Below are 14,514 nucleotides of genomic sequence, written 5' to 3' on the forward strand. Positions count from 1 at the left end.
TTACGGTAGGAATTTTGAGTTGCTGCGATTTTTAAGTGTTCTTTTTGTGCGGAATTTGTACGAATTAAAATACTGAAAGAACAGACTGAAATTTGCAAAATTACCTGTAATTTTTAGAAGCACGGAGTAATCAATCGATCAAACTTGACTGCATCGACATTAAAAAAAAGAATGAAAAAAGAAAAATAAATAAATGAAATAATAGAAAGCAAAAACAACGTTTCAAAAACTGGCTGTTATTCCTTTCTTCGGAAAGTTACTTTCTTTCCAGAATGCGAAATCGTTCAAATGCCTTTCTCTGACAATCCTCCTTCTTCTCATTTTTGTTTTCTAAAATTTGTCTTTGAAGGAAGGCAATTGGATTTATTCATCTTCTGGCGCTGTTTTAAACTTTTTTCAACACTGTATGCAAAGAGTGGGAAATTTATCATTTCAAATAGGTTATTTGCATTCTCTAAAGGCAACAATCGATAAAATACTTCGAGAAGCTTTGATTTATGCCATCTGGAGAATTGTCTCGATATTTGTTCGCATATTTTTATCACTATTGCTCAACATAATCGATAGAATGCTGAATAACGTTGGTGAGCAAATATTTTTCTTCTGTGAAATGGCAACGAATTCTTCATTTCATTATGTTTTTTCTCCAGTTTTTCCTGGTTGGCGGGGGGAGGGGCTTGAAGTTCTTACTCGCAACGGTCTTCAGCTTCATCGAGTGTGAGTTAAATTTAATCAGATATGTTTTCGGAAATCAAATAAATGGTTATAGGCCGAGAGAAGCCTAGCGACTAGGACATTGGACTTAGGATTGGAGGATTGAAGTTTCGATGTCCGAATCCATAAAAAAAAAAAAAAAAAAAAAAAAAAAAAAAACTCATGAAGACATGCGAGGTACATATTTGTGAAAACTGTGGGTCCGAAAGTCCTGTGGTCAGTCGTTAGGCAATTCACCATGGGTATCCTCTCTTCCCAACGTCATTCAAAACTATGAAGGTGGATATGAGTGATGACGATGGTTAGGATTTTCTAGTTGATCTGTGTCAGAGACAACGATGCCCTCTACCTACTCGTTTTCTTTAACAATTGACCAGCAAGTTCGTGGCATCAAGGCAAACATCTTATGTTTCTCAGCTTCTACATTGGGAGGAAAATATCAAATTAAACCAAATGACTTTATGTATACATTTTTTGAAGTGCATAAAATGTGAATTCTTTTGAATGGGGTCGTTTCCAATATTTTAAAAGAATTTTTTTTTCTGGAAGAACATATTTAAAAACATAGGATCTGACCATTTTTTAAATAATTTCACTAAGTTTAATATTTTTAAAAAATTACTTTAAACGGTGCGCTTTCATTGTTTACGCTTCTACCGACATCACAAATGATGAAATGCCGTTCAGTTTTGCCATCCAAAGACCACAATATTTAATTCACATCATTACTCACGTGTACTGGCAACGATATGGTTGATAACAAGCGTAGAGCGCAATATTTAATTCGCTTCTTGATTATCATAACGTGGAAACACGGTAGAAAGATGCACCAAAGTGCATCATTTGTGACGTCATAAAGGCCACGCCTTGTTTGAAAAATTGCACATTTAAAAAAATTAATTAAAAAATAACTGTTGGGAAAATGAAAGTATTTTCTGGGTCCGTGTTTTTTTTTTTTTTTTTTTTTTTGCTATTCTATCATTTCCGTGACTAAAAATAGTACTTTTGACTGAAGGAAACAACCCCATTCCAATTTTATACACTTCTAACAGTTCGCTCTTTCTCAAAACTTGTCAAAAGTCATGCATTTGAAATGATACAGTAAACCTTCAAAAGTAGTACAATGTCTTGTCCAGGGCCGTCCCGAAGGGGGGGCGAGCGGGGCAATCGCCCCGGGCGCCACGAAATGAGGTGGCGCCGCAAGGCGCCCCTCGTTTCGACGGAACACGACGACATTCACACGAAATGAGGGGCGCCTTGCGGCGCCCCCTCATTTTAGGTATCGTAGATACGCAACCATAGACACACAAAATAGAGAATCATTGCAATGGTTCTCTATTTTGTTCTATGGCACTAAAATATTCCTGTCTCTCAGTCTCCAAAGCATTCGCTTCCTTTGTATCATTGAAACAGATACAATTTCTGAGAATATAACTGTTTAGAATCAAACAAAAGGCACTTCTCTTTTGTCTAGTTCTCACCAAATTTGCTTGAGTTCTGCCCCTGCATATAGTGACGTAACAAGAAATATTTTTTAAGGGGTCACTTTGAAAAAAAAATGTTTTTTTTTATTGATCGGATAGGAAAAAATGTCAAAAGGTGTTCGGTCAAAATTTTGAAACTCTTAGTTTTAAAAACGCAATTTTAGCCTTAAAACGCGATTATAGGCCATGTTTATTGACGTTAGGGTAAGGGAAAGAGGGGGGTAGGTAAGGGTTCAGAGACTGTTTCCGATCGATTATTTTTTTAAATAGATTAAAATCAATTCCTTCTTCCCCTGAAGTTTTCGAAATTGAAGTTTCAAAAACGTAGCTTTAGACAAACTTTGAAGATTTGATGGATAGGAGGATCTGGAGCATCTCCCAGGAAAATTGTTCAAAATTATGGTCAAAAAATGTAAGCAGTGTTTTACTTTCAGGAGCTATCCCACTTAAATTTTTTGTAGGTGTCGTTTGAAAAACCCATTGCTTGTGATATTAAAGAAAGGCGGCATGGGGGCGAATATTTTGTTAAACTCAATTTTTAAAAGCAATTTGTAAAGCCATATTTTGTAATATTAGGGTCAGTGATTTTTCGAAATTAGAGCTCCAGAAACGCGATTCTGAGCGATTTTCGGTGTTGTTGAGTATTTGTGGCTTCTACCTAAAACTTACAAATATTTTATGCAAAAGAATAACATCTTTGTTTATAACATATAAGAAAGCTGACATTAAAAATTGGTGCAAGTAAAACCAAAAAATTCTTGAAAAGAATCATTGGATGAGTTCAGATCGAAATTTAATTTTGATGTAACTTACTTCGATAAATACATTTTCTCTTTAAAATCAGAAAATTATATTCGTGTTCTTAGTTTGATCAATATGAATAACCAATTCAGTTTTAATTGTTTGTTTTTTATCTAGTGGGATAACATTTTACTAGATAAATATTTAGATTTTTAACATTTCCGAACTTTTTCGATAAGTTTTTGGGGCATTACTGTTTCACAAATATGAAAAACAGATTCATTGCTTGTGTTTTAATTTCTATTATGCATAGCCCTTTGATTGTTCTGTTTATCAATACGTAAAATATTCAAGTATGTACTATGCACTGATGTTATAACTAACTTGATTTTTCTGTGTGTATTGGGGGGGGGGGGGCAGGAAACTTTCGCCTCGGGCGCCGTCAGCTCTTCGGACGGCCCTGGTCTTGTCCACAAAAATACGCACAAAAGTTCAAATTTTTGAATCTTTTAAATATAATACATTTTTGCTGAGCAGTACAATATGAGGAGCAAAATGTCCAACGTAATTAAAAGTGCAAATGAGGCAGTGAGAAGCAAAGGGAGTGGACTTTTTAAAGTTTCGAATGAACGCGTTAAAATTTCAGATCCTTGGTAGGCTACATGAAATACACCACCAGCTCAGTCAATTCCAACCGAGGACTGCAGTTTCGTGCTTATTAGCATTCATCAACCCGGCATAGGAGTGGCTAAAGGGCCAGTTACTTACTGAATATACTTTGGTAGGCTTTCATTGAACTTTTTCCCGAAATCATGCTGTATTTATCAGCACCCACCAAAGCTACTAATACCAAAGAATATAAGTAAACCATATTTGCCCTGAAACAGAGGAGAGGTTCTCCTATCGTTTGTACTATTATCTCCAAATTTTTAACTTTGGAGATAATCTTTTTTTGGAGAAACCCTTTACTTTTCACTGTCTCAATGAGAACTAGAGATAAAACCATAAAAACAGACAGTTATTATTTTCGTGTGTATTTTTATTACATTGTGATATTTTACTTCTCTCATATTTTATTATTCGACGTGACTTTCTTAGACACACGTACACTCTCACGCGTTCTATTAAAATTAGATTTATGTCTTTAGAAGCACTTCAACTATGGCTACAGCGCAAACGTTATTAATTTCTAACGTCTTTTTAAGAGTTCTTGAATTGTTCGAAATAAGAAATTTCCTCTTAAAAATTCTTTTAGTTTTTCGAGAATGAGGTCGTTTCCGAAATTTTAAAAGTATTTTTTTTTCTGAAAGAACATGCTTAAAAACACAGGATCTGACAAATTTTTAAGTAATTTGACAAAGTTGAATATTTAACAAAAATTATTTTAATCGGTGCTCAGATTCAATTTTATTTTTTACGTTTCTGCACATGATATCACTAGTGATGGAATGCCATTCACTGATACTATTAGCGCAGAGAGAAATATTTAATTCGCTTCTTAGTTATCATAACCTGGAAACACGGTAGTGGAGTGCGCGCCGAAGTTCATCACTTGTGACGTCATAAAGACCACGCATTGTTTGAAAAATTGGACATTTAAAAACATTAATTAAAAAATTAAACGTGTTGAAAATGAAAGATTTTCTTCACTCATGTTATTTTTTTTGCTTATTCGATCAACTTCAGTGACTAAAAGTAGTAGGGGGACCGGGGTTAGTTGTTACACTTTTTTTCATTATTTTTTTTTTTACGCTCAACTATTTCAATTATTTACAGGCGTGAAACTTTAAAATGCATCTAGACTGTTTAACGTTCATAACATATTTTATTAAAAATGATTAGAAGCCACTACTCCGAAATATTTCAAGTTTTTTGAATAGATGTAGATTGTAACAATTACCCCACCACGGGGCATGTTGTTACAGTATGTGGGGTTAGTTGTTACATGAGATATATTTTAGTGATGAAATGAATTTTACATATTTTCTTGTTTATTTTGTTAAATTTTAAAAATTCTTAACCACGTTAAAAATAAAAAAATTTTTGGCTTTACAGATTTACTTCATTAATGACTTACTCTAATAAACTCTCATCACAATTATCATTGTCCGAATTAAAATTTTTGTAAGCATATAATTTATCAAACTTAGCACATCGGTCATGTGCCCATTTGTCACAATTACGACATTAAAGCCGTTTAGATGTTTTTTTGGATTCTGAGTACGGCACTCTATGCAGAACCAGTCTTCATCATCTTCATCCGAAGGGCCGCACTGTTTGGACGCACCTTTTTGCTTTTTTTTTTTTTTTGCCTTTGTGTCTGTTGATTTCTTCTCTGTTAGACACAATTTCCTTTTCACAGATTTTTGTTTCCCAGCTTCGGCTTGCAAAACATTTTTTTTACTGGTGTATCTGTTAAAGTGACGCTGACTTATGGTTTTCCGCTTGCTAACCGTCTTCACTTCTGCACTGCCTGCAACGTTGGAGAAAGACCTACATTCGAATAATACCTTATTTATTATTATTATCATTGTTGTAATTATTCTTATTATTTTTTCAACTATACATATTAACATTAAATTAAATCATAGAATGAAGGAGATCAGAATTACTACTACTATCGTCATTCAACAACAGCATTTTATATGAATTAAATCATGCAATAAAACAGATCAAAAATACTATCTTACCACCAATAGCATTTTACATCTTACTGCAGAATCTCTCTAGTCATCGGCTGCATTTCGTAATGAACTACCTGCAATTACTTTTTTAGCCACATCCAGTTATGTTTCATTAGGTGTTTTGCCCCTGTCTGTCTTGTTTTTATAGTCCCCCCCCCCCATATCACATTTAAAAAGAAAACATAATATTAAATAAAAACTTACATGGGGCAAGTTGTTACTTGTAACAGCTAACCCCAACAAAATTGTAACAACTTGCCCCATAAGACGCCACTTTAGTTCTTGGCACATATTACTGGTATTATATCTTTGTACAAAACTTTTAAATATGTTAGCACTTACCTAAAAATGTAGGCTTTCACGTGGTATAGAAATAAATTCGTTTTCTACAACGGCTTCGTCACAAATAGAAAAATAACAGCGCGAAGAAAAATTACTTCCACAGACTCAAAAAACCGTTTTCCTTGAGCACTCTCCATGCTACTGACTGCAGGCCCTCCAAAAATTTTCAGGGAATGCAGATGGGTGAGTATTATCATCTACTGCAAGGAAAGTCAGTTTGTCCTGGTGGTTAATTTTAAATTCGAATGTAACAACTTACCCCGTGTAACAACTAACCCCCGGTCTCCCCTACTTTTGACTGATGCAAACAACCCCCATTGTGCACTGATTTCAATCTTTGCCAGTAATTTATGAATTCTTTAGTAGTGAAGTATAATTTGCATTATTAGGAAATCATTTTTGCAATTTTGAATGATTTATACAGTATTTGTAACGTTTAACTTGAAAATTATCACAAATGGTTTAACTGCTAAAGATGATACTAGTAAAAATGCGATGCAAATAACCAATTGTGACATCTAAATTCCTGAAAAATATTACGTCTACACTTTTACTTTCCTATTGCGTTTTACGATTGAAAGATTGTTAACCCATTATTTTTGTGCACAAAGTCACCACACGACAAAAATTTACTTGAAATCATACTTTTGTATTGCTTTGAATTTGAACCAATGCAACCATTAATTTGAATAATTCTTTTCCATTTATTGCATATTGTCTTTTAGATGCGCTTTTTTTTATTTTTGAACATATTCTGTAGTTAGAATGTAGTTGATGTAGAAATTGAAAAGCAGTCCTGAATTCAGCTGCTTTTACATGCAAAGTAAGCCCAAAAATCTACTATGTACATTCGTGAATTAATGCATGAAACGTTGTTTTCTTCGTGTTTTAACTTAAACCGCATTCGTCATTCTGTCGTATTCATCTTTCTTTTTTCTCACGTATCCCACGAAAAGCAGTGGAGTGAGGTTCTACTATACTGTGCTGTAGGTGTACAAAATATGTTGGGGGACTCCAATTCGGGTTCTGGGGGACTCAGCAAAAGGTTAGATTGTTTGAAACCAATTAACATTACATTTCAATTATTTGAAAAACAAAAACCATATATTTCAGGGGACGTCCTCTCCCCCCCCCCTCCCCCAACTAAAGCACTGTATGTCAGATGCAATTAAAGGGCTCGGGGCAGAAATGTGACAAGCCACACGGAGTGACTTTTCGATCAAAATTTTTCTTTCTCATAACTAAAATTGAAATACACACGAAATAGATTATGTCATTTGGAGAAAAATATGTCTGGTTTCAGCATTGCAGAGTATAGAATGTATAATACCTTTTAAAAATTCTACAAATATTTTTTATTAAGTTGGAAATTGGCATACTGAAAAATTCACATCATGTGGGGCATCACATTCTTGCCCCTAGCCTTTCAATTGTTTACTGTTCATTTTCCTAAGCCGAGACTAAGCGCCAATTTGCGCATGCGTCAGGTCTGCTGTGATTTTATCAAAATAGGGAGGGAAACCTGGAAGTAAAAGGTGCAAAATAACGTGTTCAAAGACAGAAGTGCGAGCGGTGAGTGCCCCTCCTAAACCTATCGCCCCTTTCTGAAATGGAATCTGTCCTGAGTGGTAGTCTTCGCTTTCGAGAACGGACAGTACACGTTTATTTGAATGTACTGATGTAAAGGCTTAATTTCTAACAAAATAAGTGAGAGCGGAATTCCCATGAGCCCTCATGCAATTTAAGCCTTGCATTACACACAATAATATGCGTATAGATGATGTAAATATTTACAAATTGGTTGTTTCTTTAATCGAAAATTATTCTTAAGTGACTAAAAGAAATACTTATATGCATGCATAGCTTTTATTTAATTCTGCTCGTAAAAGATTTTATCGCTGGTATCAATAATTTCATTTTAGAATTTTCGCAATTCTTTTAACTGCTTTGGCTTCCTGCCAGGAAAGTGAATTAAAATTTCCATTAAATATTTCCAAAGTGGCTAGAAATTGCACTTTCACCCACTTAATAACAGCGTTCCAATAACTGCGTTAATGACACTGTCGCGAGTTGGGAGATAAATGCTGTTTTAAAATCTAAAACGCTTAAAAACGTGAACGACAAGCAATTGGGAGAAAATGAACGGAACTAAAATATTCGACTGCTTTGAACTATATTTCTAGAATTTCGTTACTGTATATTTATTAATTAAAACATTATGGGGATTTTTTTTTTTACCTTCCTCCTCTTTTATTATAACAAGGTGTCTTATCCAATTTTCTTCGGCGAATTTAAAATATGGAATTATGTAACCATATTGCATAACAGGAAATATCCAACGTTGTTTGTGTACTTAACGGTTTTTATTGTATTGAGTAGAAAATCTCCCGTCAAGGTATGACGAGGGAAAATTGCTTCGACATTTGAACGAAGTCATTGCCTGTTTGGTAATATTTTGATAGTTCTAATTGAAACTCCAACTTCAGTGGATTAACCCTAAACTCCTGTAGGTCCTTCATTGTTCACCATTTTTTTCGTTTCTTCATTGCCCTGAAATGACAGTCTTACCAGTAGAACAGTTAAGTTACCGGATCGAGTTCGGTCGTTGTCACAATAAAGCCTTTCCCTGCATGTTATTAGCAAAACATATTACCAAATTATCATGCCGTGGCGCGAATTTCATTGTCGAAACTCGCGGGTTACTCGATCATTGGCTATTATATATATGAGGATAATTGACCAGTGTGAAGTATTCACGCTTGACAGCGGTAATTCTAAAATCCATTTTTTTTTTTTTTGTAATGGTAATTTTTCGAACAGCAGTCACTATGTGAAATGTTGTTGATTTTTCACCGATGACTGGGAAAAGTACATCTTTACACAGAAATGGCTACTTCTGTATGCATGTATGTATGTATGTATGTCCGGGGTGGGTGATCTTCAAAACTACTGGACCGATTTTAACCATTTTTTCACCATAGATACCTACATTATCAGGGAGAAACTTACGCTATAATTTATTCGTAAAAAACGTAGTTTAAAGACGTTATGATGGAACAGTAAATGTCATGTAATTTCCTCATTAAATAATTAAATATAAAACCCATTTTTATGAAAATTCGTTGCCTTACAACAGCAATATGTAAAGTAATCATAATGAAAATTTCGAATCAAGGCTTCTCCGGAGCAAACATGAGTTTAAAGTCATTTAAACATTTGGAAACTCTACTTTTTGCACACTTAGGAAAACATAGTAGAGAGCTTTTTTTTTCTTTCTTTTTGTGTGTGTGCACTATTTAATTAAATAAAGCGAACGGTTTTTTTAGTGATCTTTCTTTCTGTTAGTTCATATTTTGGAAATTCTTCAAATTTTTATATGTTTCAATTCGTACTTTCGTTTCTAAAGGAATACTCGTTCGTTCTTTATACTTATTGCTATTTTACTTTTATAGGTAAGGAAGAAGCTCGATTTTTAATCACGTCAAAGCGGTGTGTTTTGAGTTCTTTCAGTTAAAACAGAAAACGAAAGAAAGTAGCGATTGTTTCTCACAATTATTACTGACCCAGGCAACGCCGGGTATTTTTGCTAGTAATCTATATATATATATATATAACCGGTATGTAGGAGAAAAGGTCTCCTTGTAGCTCATCGAATGAAAATGTTTGCGAATTGACCAATGATTGCATTGTAACTAAAAATGTCACTTGCTGATGTGCAGGACCGCCGAGAGCCACGGCGGGCCCCTTTTTAGTTTAGTCACTGGGCCCAAATCCTTTCAAATTTATACTGCTCGGATTCCGAGCCTTGCCCCCTCAATGCACTGGCCCCTAGTTTCCGACTGGGCTGACATGGCATCTCGTCGGCCCTGCTGATGTGGCTCGACGTATAGCACTTTAAAAGACAAAAACTGAACTAACTAAAAAAAAAAACTAACACTTTGTTTAAATGACAGAAATAGCCATAAACTTTATTTTATATGGTTGACTGATTTTAGTTTCAAAAAATAAATGTATCTTTCATAATTTATGCATTTCTCTTAATTTTGCAAATTTGTTAAAAAAATAAATTGTAAATCTCGTATTTAAGAGTTTAGAAGGGTCATTGAGGCTAGACTAAAAACTTTAGCGACCAGCGAGCGAGCGCAGAGAGCTAAGATCAGGCAGCGATCTTTAAGAGACTGCGTCAGCAGTTCCGGGGGTTAGCAAGCGTCAGCGAGCAGTGACGGAGTCCACTAGTTATATTACATAATTACTATGTATATTATATTATTATATTTATGTAATTACTATGTATTGTCTTTGAGTAAATTTTTAGAACACAAAGTTAAACTCGAGTATCAAAAGTTTCCTTGGAAAAAAAAGGAATTTGGAATTAAATACTTTAATTGTTGAATCTATTGAACGTAACAAAAAAAAAAAAAATCCTCTATAAATGAACGTATGTGGTGCTTTAATGTCTTCTAGGTGAAAATCATGTTTTTATCTATAAGTTACTAAATGATATTGTCCCTTCCCCCAAAATTTCAGTATTGTCGTCATTTTTTATTTGTCTATAACTTTGTCTGCAATGCGTCGATTTCCTAGTTCTATATAATTATGTTCAACGTAACTCCTAAAGTTCCTCTCAATAGTTCTTTTGATATTTCGGAATTTTCGTTAAAATATTCAAAGAACTGAATGCTTAAGTGTTGAAATTATCTGAAGTTATTTAGGGATGCTTAAGTTTCGAAAAGTTACTAACTTAAGTAGTTGATGCAGTTTGCTCCGAGTCAATCCAATCTCTCTAAAAGGATTTCTCCCTTCACTCACTCAATTAAATTAAGCCGCTTGCTTAAGGACTTGAGCTAAATGGTGTTTATAATGTCCGAGTACTCCTCGGTAATTTCGTTTAAGTCACTTTGATGTCCGTCTTTAAAATATGTAGAAAAGGCTACACGGATAAACCTATTTCTTATTATTGAAATGTAGGCTTGTCTTATTGGGTCACTACTTGAGGTTCGAAATGGAAGTTTAGGAAATTTAGAAAGTACTATTATGTTTCTGAGAGAGAGGGAGAAAAAAAAGTAATTATTGGTAAAATTAAGATTTTTAAAAAATCACTTCGATTAAATATGCAAGCAATTATTTCAAATCAAAAAACAAATGGTCGATGAAGTCGAGAATGTAATTTTAATTTTTAATCAACACCGATTTTTCCTGTACGGGAAATGTGGGGCAAAGTGAAATGGTGAAATATTTACCGTGTTTTTAGCGCCACCGATCGGGAAATATTTGCAGTAACAACTGGTCTGGTAACAATGTAGTAGCACATGTAGTCTATTCCAGTCAGGAAAAAGTTACCCCTGAAGATCAAAGCATATGATAATGCTAGCAATTTTCAAAAATTAATACTCAGATGGTAATATTTTGAGGTAAGTCAAAAACTTTTTGTTATTATAAAGTGATTAAGTCTTTATTGTTAAATTTTTTAATATTAATTTAAGACCTACTACCATTCAGAGCAGTATTTTTATTTAGTTAACGAGAAAATCGCCCGTCAAGATATGACGGTTGAAAATTGCTTCTACATTAGAACGAAGCAATTGCCCGTTTGGTGATATTTTGATAATTGAAATTTCAACCCTAACTCCCGTGGATTAACACTAAACTCCAGTAGAGCGCTCATTTTTTTCGTTTCTTCATTCCCCTGAAATGGCAGCCTTACCAGTAAAACAATTAAGTTACCGGATCGAGTTCAGCCTTGTCACGATAAAGCCTTTCCCTGCATGTTAAACAGAACCAAAACATATAGTCAAATTATCTTGCCGTGGCAACGTTATTCGATCATTGGCTATTATATATATGAGGATATGAAGCTTATTTTTATTTTAAGTTTTTGTCCAATTAGTCAATAAGGAATTTCGTTTACGTATTCAATTAGTCATTAAATCCACTTATGCATTAATTTACTAATTAATTCATTTAAGGTTCTTCATTAGAAAATTCACTTATTCATTCATTCATTCACCTATTTTCTTAATCATTTACTCTTTTATTCACTCATTTATTAATTATCGATTATTAATTATTTAATTAACTTATTTATTCGTTTATTGTCTCTCTATCTATTCATTTATTCATTCCTGACTTCAGTTACTCATTCATTCGATAAAAAATATTTTTCATAATCGGATAGAAAATATTTTATTTCTCAATTTGCCCATGAAAAACAAAAAAGAAAAAATTCCCCCCCCCCTTTTTTTTTGAATGTACAAATTTACTGCCAAAAATAAAAAATAATGTTTGAATGCAAGTTTTGTTGTTGAATATGTTGTTCTTTCTGCATGTGCTGTAATTTTCAAAACTAATTTCCAATTTGTTCATTTTGAAAAATGTAAGTTATCATAACTATTTCACTTTACCCCACATTCCTCTAATTTGTTAATTGTTTTAAGTCAAAAGTGGAATTAAGGTTTTAAATATGTTAAGAATCGTCATTGTACTGCTTTGAGCTGAAGTGAATAAGTGATAACACAGCTCTTCGGCGACCTTATCGTTTTCTACTCTTGAAAGATGAGGAAAATGATAGCGGCTGATAAAAATTCTCTTCAAAACATGTTAAACCACAAGATTTGAAGTATATATATATATATACTAGAGGACCCGACAGACGTTGTTCTGTTCAAACTTTGTAAATTGAAAAATTAAAAAAATTCAATAAACCATCAAGTCTTTGAACCGTTTCTGTTGAAAAAAAATAAGAAAAAAGAAATAAGAGTTTAAGCTGCTATGATGTCAGAATGCGTATATTTGTTTACAACTTGATTTATCTAATGCCCACTGAGCAGTTGTTTTATTAACTATTTTTTCTCCCGTACTTGATGGTTTGCTCCTTCAGCCATTCTCAAAGGATAAAAAGCGTCCTCAGATATTAAGTGTAAAAATGTAACTACCCATCTAGAACAAAAAGGGAAATCCCGCTGCAACATCCCCTATTTGAAAAAGAATAAAACAATCGAAAGGATATCGTTTTAAAAAAAATCATAAAGGTAAAAACAATTCTTTGAATAAGCGAAAATCACTCATTCCCTCCCCCCCCCCTCCCGATGTAAAATAAACACATTCTTCAACTAAAATGACTAAAAACTCTTTAAAAATGAAAAACAATTCTTTGCAATTTGTAATATTTCGCCAAATAAAACAAAAAATACAATAAATTACATTAACAGTAGCTTTAAAATGTAAGCAAATGATCACGCAACTCTATTGTTTATAGCTAAAGTCGCCAAGCCCCACGTTACTCTAATCCAGCCGATCAGTGAGGGAAGCCAACTCCGACCGATTAGCGGTCCGATCTTTTGAACGAAAACTTTTTAAACTTCATACATTGCCAAATTTGTACTTTCCACCAAAGATAAAGATCTTCCACTGTACTGATCTTTTGTGTACAGAACTACCCTGTTGTAATTTATCTGGACGAAAATAAAAATTGTTTCGTCTTTAAATTCCATCATCTTTTCGTTTAATAATGTACTGATTAGTTAGATAATCCTTAAAACCTTCTTGACATTGGTGCCAAAACTCAGATGGATTTGACCCGAGAAACAAATGTTGCTGGGAAAGGTACTTTCTGATCATATGGTTGGGAAAACCTAAAGCACCGATCCGGTATACGACGACAGAACACACGTTTTGTATGAACCTTCTAGTACTTTACTTTAAAATAGATCACGGGAGCTAAAATCGTTGCTTTCAAGAGAGAGAGAGAGAGAGAGAGAGAGAGAGAGAAATGAAGGCTTCACTCTCTCTCTCTACGTTTTATCTGTTCTCAAGTGACATATCACAGTAGGAAATTTCATTACAAAAAGTAGAGCTGGCTTTCTTATTGTCCTTTGGCAACGGGTTAAATATTTATTTCAATTCTCGCTCAACAATAGGTTAAAATAAATATATTAACCATTTGGGAGATATGACCATCCTATGTTTAAATTAATTAATTAATCAACAAAAACGTTTCCGATTCGATCCATCGCGCTTCGAAACGATGCTTGCCACAACTTAATTACACACAAAAAATTTGATCAAAATCGGTCCAGTCGTTTAAAAGCCTTATGGTGACAAACGTCCGCACAGAAGATTTTTATATACAGTGAAACCTGTGTAAGTGGACCACTCGCGGTGCACTACTTTAGTGCTCAACTTAAACATGTGGTCAATTTACAAAGGTTGATTTTATATAATAAGGGCTAAATCCGTGCCCGAAAAAAGCGGTCAACTTAGACAGGTGGTCAACTTGCAAGGGTGGTCAACTTCACAGGTTTTACTGTATTAAGATATACCTCACCGGCCTGTATATATATACATCACTAGCATTCCCGTACCCGGCATTGCTCGGGTAGTGGAATTAGCTGGGGTTAACAGTGCTTGGTGCACCTAGTTTCGAAAATCCCCTGTAATAATAATTACTTATTTTAATATATAAAAATCTTCTGTGCGGACGTTTGTCACCATAAGGCTTTTAAACGGCTGGATCAATTTTGATCAAATTTTTTGTGTGCAAGCATGGTTTC

General features: G+C 34.0%; 1 protein-coding gene across 1 annotated transcript in view; it reads left to right on the forward strand.

Annotated features, from left to right (window-relative positions):
• Nucleotides 1-14,514, forward strand: part of LOC129233551 (PH and SEC7 domain-containing protein-like) — a gene marked incomplete at its 3' end in the record, with an annotated part of 119,670 nt that overhangs the window by 44,410 nt on the left and 60,746 nt on the right. The window lies entirely within an intron of this gene.

Source organism: Uloborus diversus, unplaced genomic scaffold (assembly GCF_026930045.1).
Source record: "Uloborus diversus isolate 005 unplaced genomic scaffold, Udiv.v.3.1 scaffold_518, whole genome shotgun sequence".
Classification (NCBI taxonomy): domain Eukaryota; kingdom Metazoa; phylum Arthropoda; class Arachnida; order Araneae; family Uloboridae; genus Uloborus; species Uloborus diversus.